General features: G+C 39.0%; 1 protein-coding gene across 1 annotated transcript in view; it reads right to left on the reverse strand.

The window, feature by feature from the left end:
• LOC111481535 (respiratory burst oxidase homolog protein D-like) overlaps window positions 1-10,641 on the reverse strand; it is an 18,456-nt gene extending 7,815 nt beyond the window's left edge. Inside the window, exon 1 of the mRNA XM_023127009.1 lies at window positions 10,633-10,641. The gene's annotated coding sequence lies outside the window, so the exon portion shown is untranslated. The remainder of the gene's footprint in view (window positions 1-10,632) is intronic.
• Window positions 10,642-11,109: the final 468 nt, after the last annotated feature.

Consider the following 11,109-nt stretch of genomic DNA (forward strand, 5'->3'; position numbering starts at 1 on the left):
AAAATTTTTTTTTTTTTTTTTTTTTTTGGTGATCTAACCAAACACTCGAAAAAATATTAAAAAATAATTAATCAATAATGTAACAAAAGTATATAAAAACAAACTTTTGAAAGGGATGGTTCAGTAATAGGGGTATTTGGGCCCATAAGAGTAGTCCAATATACAGGCCTGTCTCAAATTCTAAAGAAGGATGATTAAATCATGATCATATTTAAATTAATTACCCATCTTCACTTTACATCAAATCCAGTGGACTAAATTGCCACCCTCCCGTGACCATATTCTCAAGTTTTCTAAAAACATTACGAGGGACCCTATCGGCAATCTCCTTCCAAATTTTCTACATTTCATTTTCTTTGGACACGGATAGATGAGGTTTCAATTCTATTTCTCATTCTTAATACATGTTCATCACAACTCATAAACAATTTCATACGATTGTTGTAAATGTACATAAATTTACATGATATGCCGTAAAATAATAATGTATAATACATACACATGATGTGTCGTAAAATAAAAATGTGTCATGGCTATTCATATATAATCATTTCTTCTATGACTAGCCTTCTATTAGTATGATTAATAATATCATGATATAGGTCACGTGCATGCATAATTAATATTATCATGCTACTAGTATCATATTGATTATTCATGACATATTATTATTTATTTATTTCATGAATAACTTTCCTTTTCCTACTAAAATGGTTAGTATCATGTTACCGTATCATGACATGATTCACATTTTTATTTTATTAGCATCTCAGGTTTATGTTTGTTCATCTCTATACGTTCATACATACCATGACTAGCCATTCAACCAAGTTTATAGTGTCAACCGCGTCCATGCAGTCCACAACTTTCTATTAGAACATTATCAAAACTGAAACATTTAAGCCGAGAGGATATGTCAAGATCCAGTGGAGCCGAGTCGAGCCGAGTTGAAGCTGGAAGGGGAGTGGGTCGCGTCGACGGGCAGAGAAGCGGTTTAGATGAAGGAGCGGGTTGTGCGCGGGTCATGGGCTAGTTGTTTAGGTCATGCGAGCGTTGGGCCAATCAGAAGACAGCAGATGGAGGTTGGCGAGGCTGAAGCGCGATGATCTGTCTGGGGCGAGGAAAGTTGGATGTGGGCTGGACGCGAGAGAGAGGGAAACGGACCGCGCGTGGTCATGGGTTGGTTAGATCGGATCGGGGCTGGATGCATTGCCGCTGAGGCTCGCCGGGTTGAGATCTAGAGGTAGATAGAGAGAGAGAGAGGGCTGACTCATAATATCTTCTTTTAGAAAATAAAAAAGGTATTTGTCAGTAAAAATACATTGTCGCTTTAAATTTGTATTAAAAAATAATAGAAAATTGGTTGACGACGAACTCAAATTTTAAATTGATATATATATTAATTTAATGTACTCTTTACCTAATACAAAAAGGATTTAATAAAAATAATAAAGTATAGAAATGTTGGAAAATAGGATGCAAGGAAAGTGGTTATAATAATTTTGTTACGTTATTTAATTTTAAATGTTTTTAGTATTTAAGTAATTTATTTATTTAATAATTTTTTGTTAAAATAAATTATTATTGCTTTATTATAATAAAATAATTGAGTCTATTCAAAATAAAATAAATTAAGAGATAAAATGTACATAAATAAAACTTCTTTTTCAGTTCTCTTAATTACAGTTAACTTTAGATAAGTAAGTATAAGTATTGTTTGTTAGTTTAATTTTTATTAAATCAAATTATTAAAACAATCTTAACTAATTAATTTTTTATTTAATTTTAATTTACTAATATGTGTAGAATTTGAAGTTTTTGAATTTCTTGCCGATTTTTTCCGCTACTTGGGCTAACCCATTCGGCCCAAATAAAATCATCTCATAAATAATTTAATACCAAATTCAACTTAATAAAAATGGCTAAAGTTAAATGGATGGAATTAATAAATTGGAAGGTAATATTCTAACAATGTATTATTAATGTAACTTAACAAAAAAAAAAAAAAAAAAATTATAAGAAGTCCATGCATGTGCATGATGTACTTGACTTAATTTCGAACCCATGATGGATGGTTGATTAAGTTATATAGTATCATTTCAAAATTATACCCATATATATATATATAGCTTGATAGTTCTTATATGGATATGTGTATAGGTTCTAGATGTTTTTATATAATGTTTGGTTAGTGTTAATAAGTTGAAAGGGAGATCCGTGAGTCTGTGTTGGAATGAAAGATTTTGAAATAAAACATAGAAAGTGAAAGAGACAGTAAGGTCAAACAAGATTAGACAATAGATAGAGAAAAAGATGAAAAGACAGAAATTATATAGAATATGAGGTAAGAGAATGGGAAAAAAAAGAGGAGAAAAGTGGGGCATGTTCAAGACTTTGTTAGAACACAACCCATGCATGCAGCTACAAAATTTAACGAAGTGGGTCATGCTTTTAGCAATAATATAATCTAGCTGATTGAATTGCTGGTTTTTTGAGTGATTTACAGCCCGCCTCGTAATTGTGTTGGGGCTGTGATGTGGACAAAGGTGAGGATAAATTCAAACCACTTTTTGGAGTGATTGAACGAGGAACAATCAGCCAAAGGGAAGCTCTGCAAATGGCGCCCACTTTGTAATGATCTTATATTGTCTCCACCCATCACCGACGCTTTGTTTTTATTCCTCTTTTTGGGTCTTCACTGTTGCTTTACTCTTTCATTATGTAAATTCAATGTTCTTGGCGCAGGCCCTCCTTCACCTAACACTAGCATTTTCTGAGGTCTACTATTCAAAACTACCGCTTGAGTTTTAATACAAAATCTAGCCTACTTCTAACTTCTTAATTACCTCCATCACCTAGTTAATTGCCATGAGTGCTCTAGGAAGGAAGTTCATGCTTATGTTTTATGGATATCTAAGCTCTTAAAAGGTCCCGGTCTCACAAATTATAACGACCATAAATTTATAGATTCTCATAGTTGCTACTAATATTTCATGCTCATCTCTTGAATGCTCATCATAAATAATGAAAAATTTAAAAACATTCAAAAACACTTCAAACGGTAGAAAACACTCATGGTCTTACGTGTTTCAAAGCGTTAGGAATGTAAAATTAAAACAAAAACAATAACAAATGAAATGCAAACCTCCTTTTCTAACCTAAGACTAGAACTTTAAACATGCAACTACCTTATGCACGTGTTACTGTCTATCCTATAGTAAGACCACTTACTTTGTTGATATTGCCCGAAGTACTCCCCGTTCTCGTTCCTTGAGAGCTACTCCGAACGTTGTTGGCATTGGCCAAAGTACTCCCCACTTACTAACTCGGGTATTTTCTCTTAATTCGTCCTCATGCTCCCACGTGGCCACCTCGGTGTGGTGGTTCCGCCACAACACCTTAAGGTATGCAATGTCTCTATTGCGTACCGCTTTCACTTATCAAGCTAAGATTTTTATTGGTTTTTCTTCGTAACGCAAATCTTTGTTGAGTTGGAGTGGTTCGTAATTTATTACATGGATAGGGTCCGTCATGTATTTCCTTAACATTGACACATGAAATACATCTGTACTCTTGAGAGAGAAGGAGGTAGGACTAACTTATATGCTACTAGAGCAATTTCCTTGAGAATTTTGGAAGGTCCAATAAATCTAGGACTTAACTTGCCCTTATGTTCAAACCTGAAGAGTTATTTCATGGGTGCCACATTTAGGAATACTAGATCCCCTATCTCGAACTCAAAGTTTCTGCGCCTTACATTGACGTAGCTTTTGAAGGTGTTAATATAACACATGCGGAAGGAATTTAGATCTTAAGCACTTTTAGAACATCAATTATAGTAAATAACTAGCATGTTCATAAGTATTAAGACTTAATGAGTTTGAATACTAACCTTTTGTAGTTCAAAATCCTTTTTCCCGGTTTCGAATCACCGCTAGTGTCTTCTCCACTATCCTCCGGCCTTAGAAGGGATTGTAGAATCCGGTGAGTGACTTAAATTTGGGAGGGATTTTGTATATCTGAATAGAGTGTTTGTGAGAGATTTTTCTCAAGGTTTTTCACTAAGAAGAAGACTTTTCATGTACTATGATCACTCTATTTATAGAGTCATGTTTGCATGTTCATGTAAATTTGAGATTACCAAATTTTGACACTCAAAATTCCACTCAAATGTTTGGGATTATATGGCAAGCATGTAAGTTTGGTTAAACCAAATTTTGACACCTCAAAATTCCACTAACATGGATTTTTCCATTAAATGAAATCAACATTTTGACTTTCTTCCTTTTCATTCAACAATCAATTTGAATTATTAATTTCAAATTAAAGTAATATTAAATGATTAATTAAATTATTTAATTAATATTTAATATTAATTCAAATGCCAATCCCAATTAATTCCGACACATATTTGATTAACCAATTTAAATCTTATTTAAATATCTCATATTCTTTCTTTTTGTTTAATTCGTAAATAAAACAAAAAATGAGGTTAAATATATTGTATATATGTAGCGCATTCTTCCTAATTTGAATTCGAACACTTCGAACTCACTCGTCACACTATTCTATGGTTTAGTCCGATATGAGCTAGTAGAGGGACCTAATGGACCTATAGATCATGAGCTCCAATGATCCAAGATTAACCGGTTAAACTCATTAACCTTGTTAACCAACATTCGTTAACTACTAGAACATTCCACTATAGCCTAGTAGTTGCACTCCCCTCTCTATAGATATATTTCTGTCCATTTGATATAACCATGATTAGTAAGTCGATCCTTCACAGGTTGTTTGTAACTAGAGCTAGGTCAATTTACCGTTTTACCCCTGAAGTTACTTCTTGTTTCTTATGTCTCACTGATCCTCTAATGAACAATTGGTTTGTGGTCCAACTAGTAAACCGGATCCCTCTCAGGCCAATGAGAGGGTGGGCCCCTTGTTCAAGACCTGGAGTCAGTACTTAAGCGAACTACCTTTCTTCTATCCCTAAAAGTGGGTAGGAGTGAATCCATCTTGCACCCCACATCCCCAGCCATTTACTCAGTCTTACCCCTGAAATGGGAGGCCTATTGAGTCGGCGAACTTGAGCCACTCTCACCCATGCAAATCTAAGGATAATTTCGAATAAACAGTAGTTCATGGTTAACTCAGGATTAAGATCGAGTTACCTAGGTCATCGAATGAAAAGAAAATCAGTCTCAACAATAAACGACATTATAAAGTGAGAGTGATTTTCTTCATGGTCCGATCTTATGCAATACTCATTGCATAGGACGCCCCCACTTACATGTCTCCACATGTACAATTTTAGTGATCACATTGTTTATATCATATACAAAAGTGAGCCGCATCCATAGTGTCCCCAGAATAAGGTACTCAACTTTATCCTTATACTATAGATCATTTTGACTATATACTTGAACTCGATCAACTCTTATGTCTCTACAAATAGTTCAAGTAATCATACTATAGCCAGAGTGTTCTTAGTTTATTGGATTTAGATTAATGATCGTAAAGTTCACTTTATTCAATAACAATTTTTACTGAATAAACAACGATAATAACTTTATTGAAAATAGAATATGTTTTTGTTTACAAACTATGAGTTTTAATAAAACCCAACAGCTTTTGTGCCTACTTTGAGCGGTACACATCCTCACTCGAATTTTCTGGACAACTTCATTGGTGACTTGAACCAACTTAGGTCCTACTAACTCTCTCTCGCTTACCTCGTCCAACATAGCGGGGGCATACACCATTTCCCATAAAGGGCCTCAAACGGTGCTATTCCAATAGTGGCTTGCAAGCTGTTATTATACGAGAATTCTATCAGGTGGAGTTTGGAATCCTAACTTCCCTTAAAATCTAGTACGCAAGCATGTAACATGCCTCTAGAATTTGGTTTAAGCGCTCTGTTTGTCCATCTGTTTGGAGCTGGAAGACAATACTAAATCCGAGGTGAGTACCTAGCGTTTTTTGCAGTTCGCGCCAAAATGCTGACGTAAAACGTGGGTCTCGGTCCACACTATCGACACAGGGACTCCATGTAATCTTACTATCTCTTTCACATACAGCTGAGCCCAGTTGTCAACTGTATATGTGGTTTTCTCAGGTAGGAAGTGTGCCAACTTGGTCAACCAGTCGACAATTACCCAGATCATTGTATAACCTTTCAGCGTTCTTGATAGTTCTACTATGAAGTCCATTGCTATGTTTTCTCACTTTCACTCTGGTATTAAGGGGTTGCAACATCCCAGCTGTCTTTTGTCTAGGAGGTTTCACTTGTTGACAAACTAAACACGTGCTCAAAAACTCCGCCACATCTCTGTTCATTCTCCTCCACAAAAAATGTTGTTTTAAATCTTGGTACATCTTAGTACCTCCTAGGTGCATGGAAAATGACTAGCTGTAAGCTTCCGTTAGTATCTCTTTCCTTAGCTTATTTATTGACGGGACACAAAGGCGTCCCTAATACAATAAACTTTTTCAGAGGTGGGGAAGCGACAAACTCAAAGGTAGAGAAGAGGAATACAAGTCCTCCCAACAAATAGGGATGAAAATGATGTCGGCACTATAGTTGAGAAAGGATCTTGGCCATGATGAACTTACGCTCGCTGCCATTATCATATTTGAAGAGGGAAGCTCGAGTTAGCCAACCTCAACACAAGCCTTGCAATCGATTTAGAAACACCGCGATGTGAGACAAGGAAGTTAGAGAAAATATTTATGTCCACCTAGTCAGAGAAATAATGAGATTGATGTTATATCTATTAAAATAACACTCACTAATTTGTGAAGCAATCTCAACACACAAACGATAGAACGCTCCGATACCGCTTTGTGAAAGTACTACTCGTGTTCTTGTGAAGGAGATGTCGAGAGAAGAGAGATAAGGAAGTTTATTCCAACAAAACTTCCCCATAAACTTAAATGATATATTCAACGATTCCACCTGCGCCGTTTTCGTTTTCTTGAGCTCAATCGGGTTTCTTCAATTTTCTCTCATTGTCCTCGAGCAGCAAACTAAGCTTGTCCTTTTCTCGAGAACAACCCATTTGAGACATCAACTTCTCATTTCTCCCATTCTCAGGCACACTCGATTCCGACGTCATAGCTTCTTTCGGTTTACTCAATTCCCTTCGCAAGTCAACAATGACATTTTCCACTTCCATTGTTGCCTCCTCCATTTTGGCTTTATCACGAGTGATTATCTCAATCGTGTGTCGTAAATTCATTGCCTCTTGTTGAACCCGATTCAAGTTCACGTCGAGTGAGTCTCTCTGTTGAGTTAGTATCTCTATATCTTTCTCTCCCCTCACTAGCTCTTCTATTAGCCCATCAATCTCCATTAACGAGTCATTCTCTTTCTCCACACCTTCTTCAATTTTCTTCACAAGCTTAGGGATTACCTTCCCATTCTCTTCCTTCTCCTGTTTGAGATAGAAAGAACTCTCACTCAGCTCATCCACTTTCTTCTCTAACCTTTCAATCTTCATTTCTAAATCTTTCTTTTCTTCTTCCATTTTTTCTTCCATTCTCATCCTCTTTCTTATTTCTTCTTCAAATTGTCTTTCTCACCATTGGATCTCTCTCTCTTTGAGCTGAAGCTCTCTGTTATCCGGTTGTTCATCCTTCATCGATTTTCTCATCTCCGATATCGTGATTTCGCCAAATCCGCTGCATATCACCTCATTTTCAACAGTTTCCATCGCCTCACGACTACCGACATCGTCTTTCATGCCACAGTCTTCTTTTGTTTTTAGCTCTTCATTTTGGGCCATCAAGAGAATGTCTTCTTTTGTTGCGTCATCCACAACTAGGTTGACCATTTCTTCCACCTTTTCCTCGCCTCGACAATTTCTTGCAAAATGATCCATTCTACCACAATTGTAACATTTGTCGGAGTTACCATTATTCGCATAGTGACCATATTTTTGACATTTATAGCACTGGATGTTGGAATAATATTCTTGACTGCATCCTCTTCAACACCAATTTTCTTGGCTCGACTATCTCTTCTTTTTATAATGTTCTTCATAACTGCTACTTTGACCACCTTGACCATTTCCGCGACTTCCACGACCTCTACTTGAACATTTTGAGAGTAGAGTTCCTTTAAATCTTTTATTGATGTCTTGGTTTGAAGTGCTTGATCGAGTGTCTCCTCCTTCTTCTTCTTACGTTGCTCATGTGCCTCGAGAGAACCAATGAGCTCATCGACCGTGAACGTCGCTAGGTCCTTTGACTCTTCTATCGCACATACAACATTCTCAAAGTTGTTGGTTAATGACCTCAAGATCTTCTCCACAACCCACATCTCGGGTAACATTTCTCCATTTCGATTTAGTTGGTTTACCAGAGTCTGTACCCACATAATGTAGTCAGATACATTTTCTGACTCCTTCATCTTCATGCTCTCCAACTCGCCACAAAGAGTTTGGAGACGCACTTGCTTGACTCGGTCGGTTCCGTTGAATACATTTTCTAAAGTGTCCCACGCTTCTTTTGAAGTAGTTGCCCTGGCAATCTTCTCAAAGCCTGACTCGTCAACGGCTCGGAACATCATGTATAATGTAGTCTTATCCTTTGATCGTAATTCTTTTAACGTCTTGTTTTGTGCCATCATATAACCTCTGGTATCCTTTGGTTCTTCGAAACCTTTTTCGACCATCTCCCATGCGTCTTTAGAACCGAGAAGAGCTTTCATTTGGATGCTCCGATTCTCGTAGTTCGTTTTCATTAATCGTAGTAGTGGCATTTGATCAATCATATTCGCCATCGGCTCTGATACCAATTTGTTAAAATAACACTCATTAATTTGCGAAGCAATCTCACACTCACTAACGATAGAACGCTCTGATACCTCTTTGTGAAAGTACTACTCGCGTACTTGTAAAGGAGATGTCGAGAGAGAGGAGAGACAAGGAGAAAAAGAACACTGATTTTATAAACAGAAAAACCTTTTCAATTGCACTGTATTTCTTTGCTCTCTGTTTTTTGCTATGAGTTTACGGGAAAAAGATTAGGTATTTATACCTTTTCTAACACTAATGATCACCCAAAGGTTGGGGAGAAACACCAAGCCAATGTCGTCGACGAAGGAGAGGGACATAGACATACCTCTGAAACAACACATGTTCACGCAGAAGTAACATCCAGACGGATGAAGAGAAAGACCGGTTAGAAGTGTCGGTCACAAAAATTTCAAGGCGGAGAGAGAGTTTTGATAAAATTGAGGTAAGATCAATTCTAAGGTCAAACAACCCAAATCAAAGATTGGTGCGAAAATACTATAGACCATCAAAGTTATCCACAAAGTCGAGAAGACATCATATAGGATCCAATAGCTTTCATGGAAGTGAATTAGCCCTGTTGTCTGTTAGATAAAACCTGAGTTTTACCGTTTTTCTTATTCACACGATTTCAGAAAATCGTGAGTTTGACCATTTGACAAATCACGTCGAATGGATCACCAGAGTTTTAGAAGGGAGTGGCACAGATTTAGTTGGCCACTCTCCAGCCAATTTTAGAATTCTTTTTTACTTTAAATAGGAGATTTGTTCTGAAGATCGGTGTATATCATTGTAGAGGAGCCAACCTATCAACAAACAAGTTGGATAGCTCGAGTGGTTAGAGCTTTGACCTAACATCACAAAGGTCTCAGGTTCGAGTAGAAGAAAATGCAAAGTGTAAAAACACACACATCGTGGGGCCCATCTCGGGCAGGCTCACTCACTCCTCCACGTCGTCGTCATGTGCCGACATCTCCATCACCGTCGTTCAGTATCCAATATTGACAAAGTCCAATTATAACGAATGGATCTTGTTGATGCGCGTCAACCTACAGGCGCAAGGGTTATGGCATGCTGTTGAGCCAGAGGAAGGAGAAACGATTGAGTACCGTGAGGATCGGTTGGCGTTTGCCGCCGCCATATTTACGATCTGTGCCCCCAGAGATGCTGGCATCTCTCTCCACCAAGCGCACCGCGCAATCGGCCTGGGAGGGAATCAAATCCTGTCGGGTCGGTGTACAGCGAGTGCGGGAATCCAACATCGAGCAGTTGCGGAAGGAGCTCTCGGAGATCCACTTTAAGGACGGTGAATCCGTCGATGATTTTTCTGCGACATTGCTTGACGTGAACGACCTAACGGTAGAAGAGGTGACCGGAAGACTGCGACATTGCTTGACGTGAACGACCTAACGGTAGAAGAGGTGACCGGAAGACTGCGTAACGTCGAGCAGCGGAAGAAAAATACCATTTCAGCTGTCGACAAGGGGGGTCGTCTACTCCTCACAGAGGAGGAATGGCTTGCACGTCTAAAGCTCCGTGACAACACCGGCCAGAGCAACGGGTCCTCCTCCAGCCGCAAAGACGGTAAGAAGCCATGGATCTCCCACGGGCGCATGCGCGGGAAAGATGGGAATCAAAAGAATGAGTCGACCAATGGCAGGCCAATCTGCTCGAACTGTGGGAAGAGAGGACACCTAAGCAGGAATTGCTGGAGCAAGCTTAGGAGCTTAGGAACAAGGAGAAGGTCGAAAAGGCCCATGTGGCTCAATCCGAGGAGGACGAGCCAGCTCTCTTCATGGTAAGTGCATGTGTCCCCATTGTCGATTCCAAATCCACGGAAATGGAGGTAATCAACAACGATGTTGAACTCGAGAAAGAGCTCCAGCTGGGCGTAGCGAAGGTGGCACCAGCTGGGGAGCCAATTCAACTGGAGGAGGAGCGAGTGTTCGCTCAGATCAGCGAGCGGGACGAGCAACACAAGGACCGGCGATGGATCCTAGACACAGGGGCAACAAACCATATGACCGGGACTAGATCTGCATTCTCCGAACTCGACTCGGGGATCCGCGGGACGGTGAAATTCGGCGACGGATCCGTCGTAGAGATCGAAGGACGCGGCACCATCCTGTTCGCCAGCAAGGGAGGCGAGCATCGCAAGCTCACCGACGTCTACTTCATCCCGAGGCTCAAGGCTAACCTTGTGAGCCTGGGTCAACTCGATGAGACAGGCTGTTTCATCTCCATCGAGCGCGGACTACTCAAAATTTGCGATAATCAACGACGGCTGCTCACACAGGCAAGGCGCACGACAAAC

The sequence above is a fragment of the Cucurbita maxima genome, unplaced genomic scaffold (genome assembly GCF_002738345.1).
Source record: "Cucurbita maxima cultivar Rimu unplaced genomic scaffold, Cmax_1.0 Cma_Scf00007, whole genome shotgun sequence".
In the NCBI taxonomy this organism is placed as follows: domain Eukaryota; kingdom Viridiplantae; phylum Streptophyta; class Magnoliopsida; order Cucurbitales; family Cucurbitaceae; genus Cucurbita; species Cucurbita maxima.